At 34.8% G+C, this 12,595-nt stretch overlaps 6 non-coding genes across 6 annotated transcripts; all 6 read right to left on the bottom strand.

Annotated features, from left to right (window-relative positions):
* Positions 1-1,019: 1,019 nt before the first annotated feature.
* TRNAH-GUG lies at positions 1,020-1,091 on the bottom strand. The gene has a single exon. It is a non-coding gene; the product is annotated as a tRNA-His (tRNA).
* Positions 1,092-2,167: 1,076 nt separating this feature from the next.
* On the bottom strand, positions 2,168-2,239 carry TRNAH-GUG. Its single transcript has one exon. It is a non-coding gene; the product is annotated as a tRNA-His (tRNA).
* A 1,192-nt stretch (positions 2,240-3,431) lies between these two features.
* TRNAH-GUG lies at positions 3,432-3,503 on the bottom strand. The gene has a single exon. It is a non-coding gene; the product is annotated as a tRNA-His (tRNA).
* Positions 3,504-4,579: 1,076 nt separating this feature from the next.
* TRNAH-GUG lies at positions 4,580-4,651 on the bottom strand. The gene has a single exon. It is a non-coding gene; the product is annotated as a tRNA-His (tRNA).
* Positions 4,652-5,843: 1,192 nt separating this feature from the next.
* TRNAH-GUG lies at positions 5,844-5,915 on the bottom strand. The gene has a single exon. It is a non-coding gene; the product is annotated as a tRNA-His (tRNA).
* Positions 5,916-6,991: 1,076 nt separating this feature from the next.
* TRNAH-GUG lies at positions 6,992-7,063 on the bottom strand. Its single transcript has one exon. It is a non-coding gene; the product is annotated as a tRNA-His (tRNA).
* Positions 7,064-12,595: the final 5,532 nt, after the last annotated feature.

Genomic DNA, 12,595 nt, shown 5'->3' with positions numbered 1-12,595 from the left:
TAATTATTTGGTAGATGTCTCTGCTGTCGTTTTGTTTTGCTAGTCTTTTGAGAACATTTCAAATTCTCAAATTTATTATCCCATCCATCTAGTATTTCCTTCCGCAAATAATTTTTGAGAACATTTCAATTTCTTAAATTTCTCATCCCATCCATTCAATATTCCCTTCCGCCAGAGATTTTTGAGAACGTTTCAAGTTCTCAGATTTATAATCTCATTCATTCGATATTCCCTTCCACCAAAGATTTCTTAGAAAATTTCAAGTTCTAAAATTTATTATCACATCCATCCAGTATTTTCTTCCGCCAAAGATTTTTGAGAACGTTTCAAGTTCTCTAATGTAATATCCCATTCATCCAATATTCCCTTCAGCCAACGATTTTTTAGAACGTTTCAAATTCTCATATTTGTCATCCCGTCCATCCAATATTTCCTTCTAACTATTTTTTTAAAGTTCAACCCCAATCATATATAAAATACATTGTCTGGGGTGAAACTTTTATTTATTTGTTTTAATTTTCTTAACAAAATATAATTCCTAATATTGATTTATACGGCATTCATACCCTGCACTTCGTAGGGAAATTTGGGCTAGGATTTTGCAGTTGGCTGGACATCTAAGGTGCTTACGGTAATGACTAGTGAGTAATGAAAGAGGTGAGAGAATTGGTATATATTGGTTAGTTTTGATTGACATTGGAGGTAATCCCAATCAAGTTGGTCGAACAGTTGACGAATCAGAATTGTCAATTGGCATTCTCGGTTTGAACTGACCAACTACCTTCTTATGATCCTTTGCTAGATATAACAACAAGACAATCACAAGGCGTGATAATAAACCCATAACGTTATTATAAATTTGAAACTAATATAAATATAAATATAAAAACGTTATCGTATATCATTCACACTTGAGTGAATCAGCTACCTTCTTGTGATTCTTCCGTCACCCAAAATGTTGTTATTGTCAATCGCATTTCCATTTTGTTTAAAACAACAAAATAACACATGTAGAGTGATGTGGCTGCTGGGATTCGAGCCCAAGTCTCCACGGCCACAACGTGGAATTCTTACCACTAAACTACAGCCACTGTTCGGCCCAAGTCACTTTGTATCAATGGAAACTATATAACTGGCGATTTCAAGTCCGCTTATTCTGTTCTTCTGCCTTGTTCATTTTGTGCTTCTATTTTCTTTTGTACTTTTGTGTTTAGCATTTCCTGATTGCGCATTTGATTTTTCATAGTGTCTTGATATTCTGTTTAATTATTTGGTAGATGTCTCTGCTGTCGTTTTGTTTTGCTAGTCTTTTGAGAATATTTCAAGTTCTCAAATTTATTATCCCATCCATCTAGTATTTCCTTCCGCAAATAATATTTGAGAACATTTCAATTTCTTAAATTTCTCATCCCATCCATTCAATATTCCCTTCCGCCAAAGATTTTTGAGAACGTTTCAAGTTCTCAGATTTATAATCTCATTCATTCGATATTCCCTTCCACCAAAGATTTCTTAGAAAATTTCAAGTTCTAAAATTTATTATCACATCCATCCAGTATTTTCTTCCGCCAAACATTTTTGAGAACGTTTCAAGTTCTCTAATGTAATATCCCATTCATCCAATATTCACTTCAGCCAACGATTTTTTAGAACGTTTCGAATTCTCATATCTGTCATCCCGTCCATCCAATATTTCCTTCTAACTATTTTTTTTTTAAAGTTCAACCCCAATTATATATAAAATACATTGTCTAGGGTGAAACTTTTATTTATTTGTTTTAATTTTCTTAAGAAAATATAATCCCTAATATTGATTTATATGACATTCATACACTGCACTTCATAGGGAAATTTGGGATAGGATTTTGCAGTTGGCTGGACCTCTAAGGTGCTTACGGTAATGACTAGTGAGTAGTGAAAGAGGTGAGAGAATTGGTATATATTGGTTAGTTTTGATTGACATTGGAGGTAATCCCAATCAAGTTGGTCAAACAGTTGGCGAATCAACAAGACAATCACAAGGCGTGATAATAAACCCATAACGTTATTTTAAATTTGAAAATAATATAAATATAAATATAAAAACGTTATCGTATATCATTCACACTTGAGTGAATCAGCTACCTTCTTGTGATTCTTCCGACAACAAAAAACACAAGTACAGTGATGTGGCTGCTGGGATTTGAGCCCAGGTCTCCACGGCCACAACGTGGAATTCTTACCACTAAACTACAGCCACTGTTCGGCCCAAGTCTCTTTGTATCACTTGAAGTTATATAACTGACGATTTCAAGTCCGCTTATTCTGCTCTTCTGCCTTGTTCATTTTGTGCTTCTATTTTCTTCTGTACTTTTGTTTTTAGCATTTCCTGATTGCGCATTTGATTTTTCATAGTGTCTTGATATTCTGTTTAATTATTTGGTAGATGTCTCTGCTGTCGTTTTGTTTTGCTAGTCTTTTGAGAACATTTCAAATTCTCAAATTTATTATCCCATCCATCTAGTATTTCCTTCCGCAAATAATTTTTGAGAACATTTCAATTTCTTAAATTTCTCATCCCATCCATTCAATATTCCCTTCCGCCAGAGATTTTTGAGAACGTTTCAAGTTCTCAGATTTATAATCTCATTCATTCGATATTCCCTTCCACCAAAGATTTCTTAGAAAATTTCAAGTTCTAAAATTTATTATCACATCCATCCAGTATTTTCTTCCGCCAAAGATTTTTGAGAACGTTTCAAGTTCTCTAATGTAATATCCCATTCATCCAATATTCCCTTCAGCCAACGATTTTTTAGAACGTTTCAAATTCTCATATTTGTCATCCCGTCCATCCAATATTTCCTTCTAACTATTTTTTTTAAAGTTCAACCCCAATCATATATAAAATACATTGTCTGGGGTGAAACTTTTATTTATTTGTTTTAATTTTCTTAACAAAATATAATTCCTAATATTGATTTATACGGCATTCATACCCTGCACTTCGTAGGGAAATTTGGGCTAGGATTTTGCAGTTGGCTGGACATCTAAGGTGCTTACGGTAATGACTAGTGAGTAATGAAAGAGGTGAGAGAATTGGTATATATTGGTTAGTTTTGATTGACATTGGAGGTAATCCCAATCAAGTTGGTCGAACAGTTGACGAATCAGAATTGTCAATTGGCATTCTCGGTTTGAACTGACCAACTACCTTCTTATGATCCTTTGCTAGATATAACAACAAGACAATCACAAGGCGTGATAATAAACCCATAACGTTATTATAAATTTGAAACTAATATAAATATAAATATAAAAACGTTATCGTATATCATTCACACTTGAGTGAATCAGCTACCTTCTTGTGATTCTTCCGTCACCCAAAATGTTGTTATCGTCAATCGCATTTCCATTTTGTTTAAAACAACAAAATAACACATGTAGAGTGATGTGGCTGCTGGGATTCGAGCCCAGGTCTCCACGGCCACAACGTGGAATTCTTACCACTAAACTACAGCCACTGTTCGACCCAAGTCACTTTGTATCACTGGAAACTATATAACTGGCGATTTCAAGTCCGCTTATTCTGCTCTTCTGCCTTGTTCATTTTGTGCTTCTATTTTCTTTTGTACTTTTGTGTTTAGCATTTCCTGATTCCGCATTTGATTTTTCATAGTGTCTGGATATTCTGTTTAATTATTTGGTAGATGTCTCTGCTGTCGTTTTGTTTTGCTAGTCTTTTGAGAATATTTCAAGTTCTCAAATTTATTATCCCATCCATCTAGTATTTCCTTCCGCAAATAATTTTTGAGAACATTTCAATTTCTTAAATTTCTCATCCCATCCATTCAATATTCCCTTCCACCAAAGATTTTTGAGAACGTTTCAAGTTCTCAGATTTATAATCTCATTCATTCGATATTCCCTTCCACCAAAGATTTCTTAGAAAATTTCAAGTTCTAAAATTTATTATCACATCCATCCAGTATTTTCTTCCGCCAAACATTTTTGAGAACGTTTCAAGTTCTCTAATGTAATATCCCATTCATCCAATATTCACTTCAGCCAACGATTTTTTAGAACGTTTCGAATTCTCATATCTGTCATCCAGTCCATCCAATATTTCTTTCTAACTATTTTTTTTTTGAAGTTCAACCCCAATTATATATAAAATACATTGTCTAGGGTGAAACTTTTATTTATTTGTTTTAATTTTCTTAAGAAAATATAATCCCTAATATTGATTTATATGACATTCATACCCTACACTTCATAGGGAAATTTGGGCTAGGATTTTGCAGTTGGCTGGACCTCTAAGGTGCTTACGGTAATGACTAGTGAGTAGTGAAAGAGGTGAGAGAATTGGTATATATTGGTTAGTTTTGATTGACATTGGAGGAAATCCCAATCAAGTTGGCCGAACAGTTGGCGAATCAACAAGACAATCACAAGGCGTGATAATAAACCCATAACGTTATTTTAAATTTGAAAATAATATAAATATAAATATAAAAACGTTATCGTATATCATTCACACTTGAGTGAATCAGCTACCTTCTTGTGATTCTTCCGACAACAAAAAACACAAGTACAGTGATGTGGCTGCTGGGATTTGAGCCCAGGTCTCCACGGCCACAACGTAGAATTCTTACCACTAAACTACAGCCACTGTTCGGCCCAAGTCTCTTTGTATCACTAGAAGCTATATAACTGACGATTTCAAGTCCGCTTATTCTGCTCTTCTGCCTTGTTCATTTTGTGCTTCTATTTTCTTCTGTACTTTTGTTTTTAGCATTTCCTGATTGCGCATTCGATTTTTCATAGTGTCTTGATATTCTGTTTAATTATTTGGTAGATGTCTCTGCTGTCGTTTTGTTTTGCTAGTCTTTTGAGAACATTTCAAATTCTCAAATTTATTATCCCATCCATCTAGTATTTCCTTCCGCAAATAATTTTTGAGAACATTTCAATTTCTTAAATTTCTCATCCCATCCATTCAATATTCCCTTCCGCCAGAGATTTTTGAGAACGTTTCAAGTTCTCAGATTTATAATCTCATTCATTCGATATTCCCTTCCACCAAAGATTTCTTAGAAAATTTCAAGTTCTAAAATTTATTATCACATCCATCCAGTATTTTCTTCCGCCAAAGATTTTTGAGAACGTTTCAAGTTCTCTAATGTAATATCCCATTCATCCAATATTCCCTTCAGCCAACGATTTTTTAGAACGTTTCAAATTCTCATATTTGTCATCCCGTCCATCCAATATTTCCTTCTAACTATTTTTTTTAAAGTTCAACCCCAATCATATATAAAATACATTGTCTGGGGTGAAACTTTTATTTATTTGTTTTAATTTTCTTAACAAAATATAATTCCTAATATTGATTTATACGGCATTCATACCCTGCACTTCGTAGGGAAATTTGGGCTAGGATTTTGCAGTTGGCTGGACATCTAAGGTGCTTACGGTAATGACTAGTGAGTAATGAAAGAGGTGAGAGAATTGGTATATATTGGTTAGTTTTGATTGACATTGGAGGTAATCCCAATCAAGTTGGTCGAACAGTTGACGAATCAGAATTGTCAATTGGCATTCTCGGTTTGAACTGACCAACTACCTTCTTATGATCCTTTGCTAGATATAACAACAAGACAATCACAAGGCGTGATAATAAACCCATAACGTTATTATAAATTTGAAACTAATATAAATATAAATATAAAAACGTTATCGTATATCATTCACACTTGAGTGAATCAGCTACCTTCTTGTGATTCTTCCGTCACCCAAAATGTTGTTATCGTCAATCGCATTTCCATTTTGTTTAAAACAACAAAATAACACATGTAGAGTGATGTGGCTGCTGGGATTCGAGCCCAAGTCTCCACGGCCACAACGTGGAATTCTTACCACTAAACTACAGCCACTGTTCGGCCCAAGTCACTTTGTATCAATGGAAACTATATAACTGGCGATTTCAAGTCCGCTTATTCTGTTCTTCTGCCTTGTTCATTTTGTGCTTCTATTTTCTTTTGTACTTTTGTGTTTAGCATTTCCTGATTGCGCATTTGATTTTTCATAGTGTCTTGATATTCTGTTTAATTATTTGGTAGATGTCTCTGCTGTCGTTTTGTTTTGCTAGTCTTTTGAGAATATTTCAAGTTCTCAAATTTATTATCCCATCCATCTAGTATTTCCTTCCGCAAATAATATTTGAGAACATTTCAATTTCTTAAATTTCTCATCCCATCCATTCAATATTCCCTTCCGCCAAAGATTTTTGAGAACGTTTCAAGTTCTCAGATTTATAATCTCATTCATTCGATATTCCCTTCCACCAAAGATTTCTTAGAAAATTTCAAGTTCTAAAATTTATTATCACATCCATCCAGTATTTTCTTCCGCCAAACATTTTTGAGAACGTTTCAAGTTCTCTAATGTAATATCCCATTCATCCAATATTCACTTCAGCCAACGATTTTTTAGAACGTTTCGAATTCTCATATCTGTCATCCCGTCCATCCAATATTTCCTTCTAACTATTTTTTTTTTAAAGTTCAACCCCAATTATATATAAAATACATTGTCTAGGGTGAAACTTTTATTTATTTGTTTTAATTTTCTTAAGAAAATATAATCCCTAATATTGATTTATATGACATTCATACACTGCACTTCATAGGGAAATTTGGGATAGGATTTTGCAGTTGGCTGGACCTCTAAGGTGCTTACGGTAATGACTAGTGAGTAGTGAAAGAGGTGAGAGAATTGGTATATATTGGTTAGTTTTGATTGACATTGGAGGTAATCCCAATCAAGTTGGTCAAACAGTTGGCGAATCAACAAGACAATCACAAGGCGTGATAATAAACCCATAACGTTATTTTAAATTTGAAAATAATATAAATATAAATATAAAAACGTTATCGTATATCATTCACACTTGAGTGAATCAGCTACCTTCTTGTGATTCTTCCGACAACAAAAAACACAAGTACAGTGATGTGGCTGCTGGGATTTGAGCCCAGGTCTCCACGGCCACAACGTGGAATTCTTACCACTAAACTACAGCCACTGTTCGGCCCAAGTCTCTTTGTATCACTTGAAGTTATATAACTGACGATTTCAAGTCCGCTTATTCTGCTCTTCTGCCTTGTTCATTTTGTGCTTCTATTTTCTTCTGTACTTTTGTTTTTAGCATTTCCTGATTGCGCATTTGATTTTTCATAGTGTCTTGATATTCTGTTTAATTATTTGGTAGATGTCTCTGCTGTCGTTTTGTTTTGCTAGTCTTATGGGAACATTTCAAATTCTCAAATTTATTATCCCATCCATCTAGTATTTCCTTCCGCAAATAATTTTTGACAACGTTTCAATTTCTTAAATTTCTCATCCCATCCATTCAATATTCCCTTCCGCCAAAGATTTTTGAGAACGTTTCAAGTTCTCAGATTTATAATCTCATTCATTCGATATTCCCTTCCACCAAAGATTTCTGAGAACATTTCAAGTTCTAAAATTTATTATCACATCCATCCAGTATTTTCTTCCGCCAAAGATTTTTGAGAACCTTTCAAGTTCTCAAATGTAATATCCCATCCGTCCAATATTCCCTTCAGCCAACGATTTTTTAGAACGTTTCAAATTCTCATATTTTTCATCCCGTCCATCCAATATTTCTTTCCATCTATTTTTTTTTTAAAGTTCAACCCCAATCATATATAAAATACATTGTCTAGGGTGAAACATTTATTTATTTGTTTTAAGTTACTTAACAAAATATAATTCCTAATATTGATTTATACGGCATTCATACCCTGCACTTCGTAGGGAAATTTGGGCTAGGATTTTGCAGTTGACTGGACCTCTAAGGTGCTTACGGTAATGACTAGTGAGTAGTGAAAGAGGTGAGAGAATTGGTATATATTGATTAGTTTTGATTGACATTGGAGGTAATCCCAATCAAGTTGGTCGAACAGTTGGCGAATCTGAATTGTCTATTGGCATTCTCAGTTTGTACTGACCACCAACCTTCTTGAAAATGCACCGTGACACTTTAAAAATAAAAGCAATGTGTTTTTACTCGTTAATTAAGTTATGCACCAGTTTCGTTAATTAATTATAATCGTTTAAGCATGTGTAAATAATTAAAGCAGAAAGCATAAAAGAATGTAAAAACACAAAGAAATTGTTACGCAGTTCGGAGCTCCTTCTCCTACGTCTGCGGGGCAACCCACGTCTGCCCAATCCACTATAAATGTTCATCAAAAGGAGTATTACTAGAGGTAAATACAGATGGCCTCCAGCCTTTACCACTACCACTCTTTCTAACACCTATCCAGGATTGACATACGAATACCGAACAATCTTCACCAGATGCTTCAGCAGTACCACGTACTGATCATGTTGTACAGATTAAATATTCTTAAGAATTAAATAATAAAACACATTAAAATGGGAAGCTTTGTAAATCAGATGTGAAGTCTTGAATTGTTAATCTCAAAGTTGGCAACTTTCTTCTTTGAGTGACTTCCTTTTATAGCAATGGATATGCATTACATTGATCCTTGAAATCAGCATCTCATAATCTTCATTAATCTCAGGCCACACATTTTTTATTTGAATGTTGCATTTCCTGACTTCTCATTCTCAACCAAATAATTTGTGGCCATGCAAATAAAATAATCAAATCTTCCACTAAATATTCCAAAGTCACACATTCATTTTCCCATGCAAGATTAATTCCACAATTTTCCACAATTAGCATATCTCCAATTCAATCATGACCACGTGTTTAATTCTTCAAAGCTGATTAACTTCACTGTCCATAATCAATATTCTTCTTCATAATTTCGAAAGTCTCCAATTTGAAACCATAGTGTAGAAATATAAAATCATACCTTCTGATATGAGACAGTCCATGGTCCATATGTTAATTTCAAATAAATGCTCTAATTATTTTGTCAATTAAATTAGCCAATATAAACGGGTTTAATGTGTATCATTTGTACACTTACAATCTCCCCCTTTGGCAATTTAATTGGCAAAATCTTAGACATCTATACTTTGGGCAAATAGAAAGAAATAAACAACATTTTTATATATAAAGAGTCCATAGTATATCAGTTTGACAAAACACTAAGCATTAGAGTTATTTGAATTACCATGACCAATGAATCGTAGCTCCATCCAAATAAGTCACATTCAATTCACGGTAAGAGGAGTCAAAACTGTAGACTATTTCATCAAAAGATAATCCCAGTATAGTCCATCATAATATTATTAGAAATCCAGAATATAAACCACGATGCATTATAGTCGATAATCCAATCCATAATGCAACCGAGACCCTTATACCAAAACAGAATCCATAATCCATTCACGATCATAATATTATTAGAAATCCAGAATATCCAGAATTAACCAAAACCCCCCTTATTCCAACCATACTCCCCCTTAGTATATACTCCCCCTTTTTGCCAATAAATTGACAAAGGTGAACATCTATATTAGTGGATTGAGTCTGACGAAGTGCCCTATTGGATTGAACCTGCATAAGAAGATTAGAAACAACGAGAAACGCAAAACGTGATAACAATTTTAACAAATAACATATAAGCACAAGTTAAGTGGGAGCAGATTAAGTAGATAACACATACCAAGTAACTAACGCACTCAAGCACAAATTCGTAGCAAATAACACAAAAAGCACACAATTGGGTAACTCAAGAAGACAGATTGGTAAAAAAGACAGTAAGCACATTCAGAGAAAGCACATTTACGCACAGATTCATATAAAGCCAAGTCAAGCACAGATTCATACCAGATAGCACGGTAGAACACACAAACAAAACAAGCATGGTCATGTAAAGCATATTCAGCCAGAGATTCAAATATATCAAAATCAGGCACAGATTCATATAAATCAACTTCAGGCAAGAATTCATAACAGTTTAGCACAATAAGTGCACAAGAAAACACAGATACGTTCATGACCGGACCAACAAAAACACATTCGCATAGTAACACAGGAGAATACAAATATTAAACAAATTGCATCAAATTTTCATTCAACCATAGAGAATTCAAATATTCAACACAAGAAACACCAATAAAATAACGTAAGCAAAAATAGGTTTATCAGTTCAAAAGCACTCAAAATAACGCAAGTAGAACATTTAGTAAACACATAGAAAATAGTCAAGAACAAAATGCAAAGAATTAACCCCCAGTTTAGTAAACACATAGAGTAGTAGGCAACAAAAAGGACTAATTGCGAGAAAATTTAAAAAGATAAAATATAAGGAAAATCAATCATAGACACACTCCAAATAAAACATATATGCAGTGTGAGAGCATGTAGGAACTGAACCATTAATTCAAAAGGTAAATTCTCTTATCCTGAAACAGATTCTATCACAGTTGCAGAATATTACATTGGCAAAGATGAAGAAATGTCAAGAATTGATAAATGCAAGGATATTGAAGTAGAGGGCACCAAATTAGGTAAATGAACACATAAAAACTTAGCTTTAGATATAGGAAAATTTGCAGGTAATTCACACAACACATTAGGCAAATACACCCAAAAAAACATTCAAGGAATTAACAAAAGGAATTAGAGAGTGAAGAACCTGTAAACTTTATCACCAGCGATGATGGCAAAATTAATTTTGAAGATGGGTGATCTATTGTGGATGCATGTTGGAATGTCAATGTCATATCGATCGTTGTCTGATTCTGACTCTGGTTCAGGTTCTGGTTGATTAGATATGGGCGATGAGGTAGATGACCTAGGATCTGGTTCCGGAGTACCAGCGTCAGGGGATTAAGGGCGGTTAGCTTCAGGATCTGTCACTGAGTCAGGTTGAGTAACTTCGATAATCTCATGTGGTTGATCATTGATTACGACATTTGTGGACACCATGATGGTTTTGATCACCTTATTGTATACTCTGTAGGCTCTGTTATTTGTTGAATAGCCGAGAAAGATTCCTTCGTCGCTTTTTGGTTCAAATTTTGAGACTGGATTCCTATCTTTCAATATAAACATCGTGAGCCGAAAATGTGAAAATATGTAATGTTCGGCTTTTTACCTTTCCATAATTCGTATGGTGTTTGTGTTGTGCCTGGACGAAGGTAGACTCGGTTGATGATGTGACATGCTGTGTTTACAGCCTCTGCCCAGAACTTCTGTGGTAATCCTTTGGCGTTTAATAAAACCATTCCCATTTGCTGAGGAGTCTTTGGAGCTGAATACTCATGAGTGATTCCTGATTGGTTATAGAAGTCATCGAACAGCTTGTTTTCGAAATCTCTGTCGTGATCACTTCGGATTCGAACAATGGATTCATTTCTTTCTTTTTGGAGTTTTAATCACAGTGTTTTGAATACTTCAGGTGCTTCGGATTTTTCCCTGAGAAAGATTACCCACGAAAAACGTGAAAAGTCATCGACACATACCAGTATGTATTTCTTACCTCCGAAGCTTTCTGTTTGAGTTGGACCAACGAGATCCATGTGGATCAATTCTAGGCACCGACTTGTGTTTATGGTATGTTGTGCTGGATGAGATTATTTGGTTTGCTTACCATCTTGACAGGCACCGCAGATAGTTGACTCGACTTTCATCTTGGGTAAACCACGAACAACTTCTACTTTTACAAGTTTATCAAGGAGTCTATAACTTAGATGACCCCTTTTTTTTATTTATTTATTTTTGATGCCATAGCTCGGCTTCATTCATGTTGGTCCTGCAATAGAAGATATGTTAGTTAGAATATAGCAATTGTCAGTTGAGCTTTTACCTTCCATAACGCATTGATTTGTTTTGTCCATCACACTGCAGCTATTTTTAGCGAAGCATACGTTCCAGTTTTGGTCGCATAATTGACTTATGCTGATAAGATTAGCATGAAGACCACGGACAAGCAACACTTTGTCCAGTTTTGGCAAACCAGCTACATTCAGAGTGCCTACGCCAATCACCTGACCTTTGACACCGTCACCAAAGGTAACTTCACCTTTACTGGTATTTACGTTGTTAAGGAATTTGACATTTCCTGTCATGTGACGGGAACATCCGCTGTCAAAGTACCATTTCTCTTCTCTTCCTGCACTTTTAGAGTGAAACGAAACAAATGAAATATAATCAGTCTTTTTAACCCAAATTTGTTTTGTGAACGGTTGTATGTTCTTGTGCTTGAACTTCTCGATCCTTTGATCCTTGTAGAAATAGTAGCATTCAGGTCTGGTATGACCGCGTAACCTGCAATTGTGGCAAATGGGATTATATAGTTTATAATGTATCTTATTTGCGCTTACTGTACCATATGAGCGTTTCATTGTGCTGGACTCAGGGATGTCTTCTGGATCAGGTCCAGATGCTTTGACAAATACTGTCTTATCTTTGGAGTTACTTCCAGTGAAGCCCAAACCAAATTTTGCAGAAAATTTCTTGCCGGAATCAAGAATCTTATCAAGTGTTGAAGTGGTATCCATCATTTGGATTTGTCGTTTGTAGGTGCTGAGCTCCTGTTTCAATGTCTGTACTTCTTGCTGGAGTTTTTCTTCTCGGTCGGCTGCCTCCCTCAGTAGTACAATGCCA

This window comes from Ipomoea nil, unplaced genomic scaffold (assembly GCF_001879475.1).
Source record: "Ipomoea nil cultivar Tokyo-kokei standard unplaced genomic scaffold, Asagao_1.1 scaffold3170, whole genome shotgun sequence".
In the NCBI taxonomy this organism is placed as follows: domain Eukaryota; kingdom Viridiplantae; phylum Streptophyta; class Magnoliopsida; order Solanales; family Convolvulaceae; genus Ipomoea; species Ipomoea nil.
Note: the sequence above shows the minus strand (reverse complement) of the source record. Positions and strands in the feature narration are given on the sequence as shown.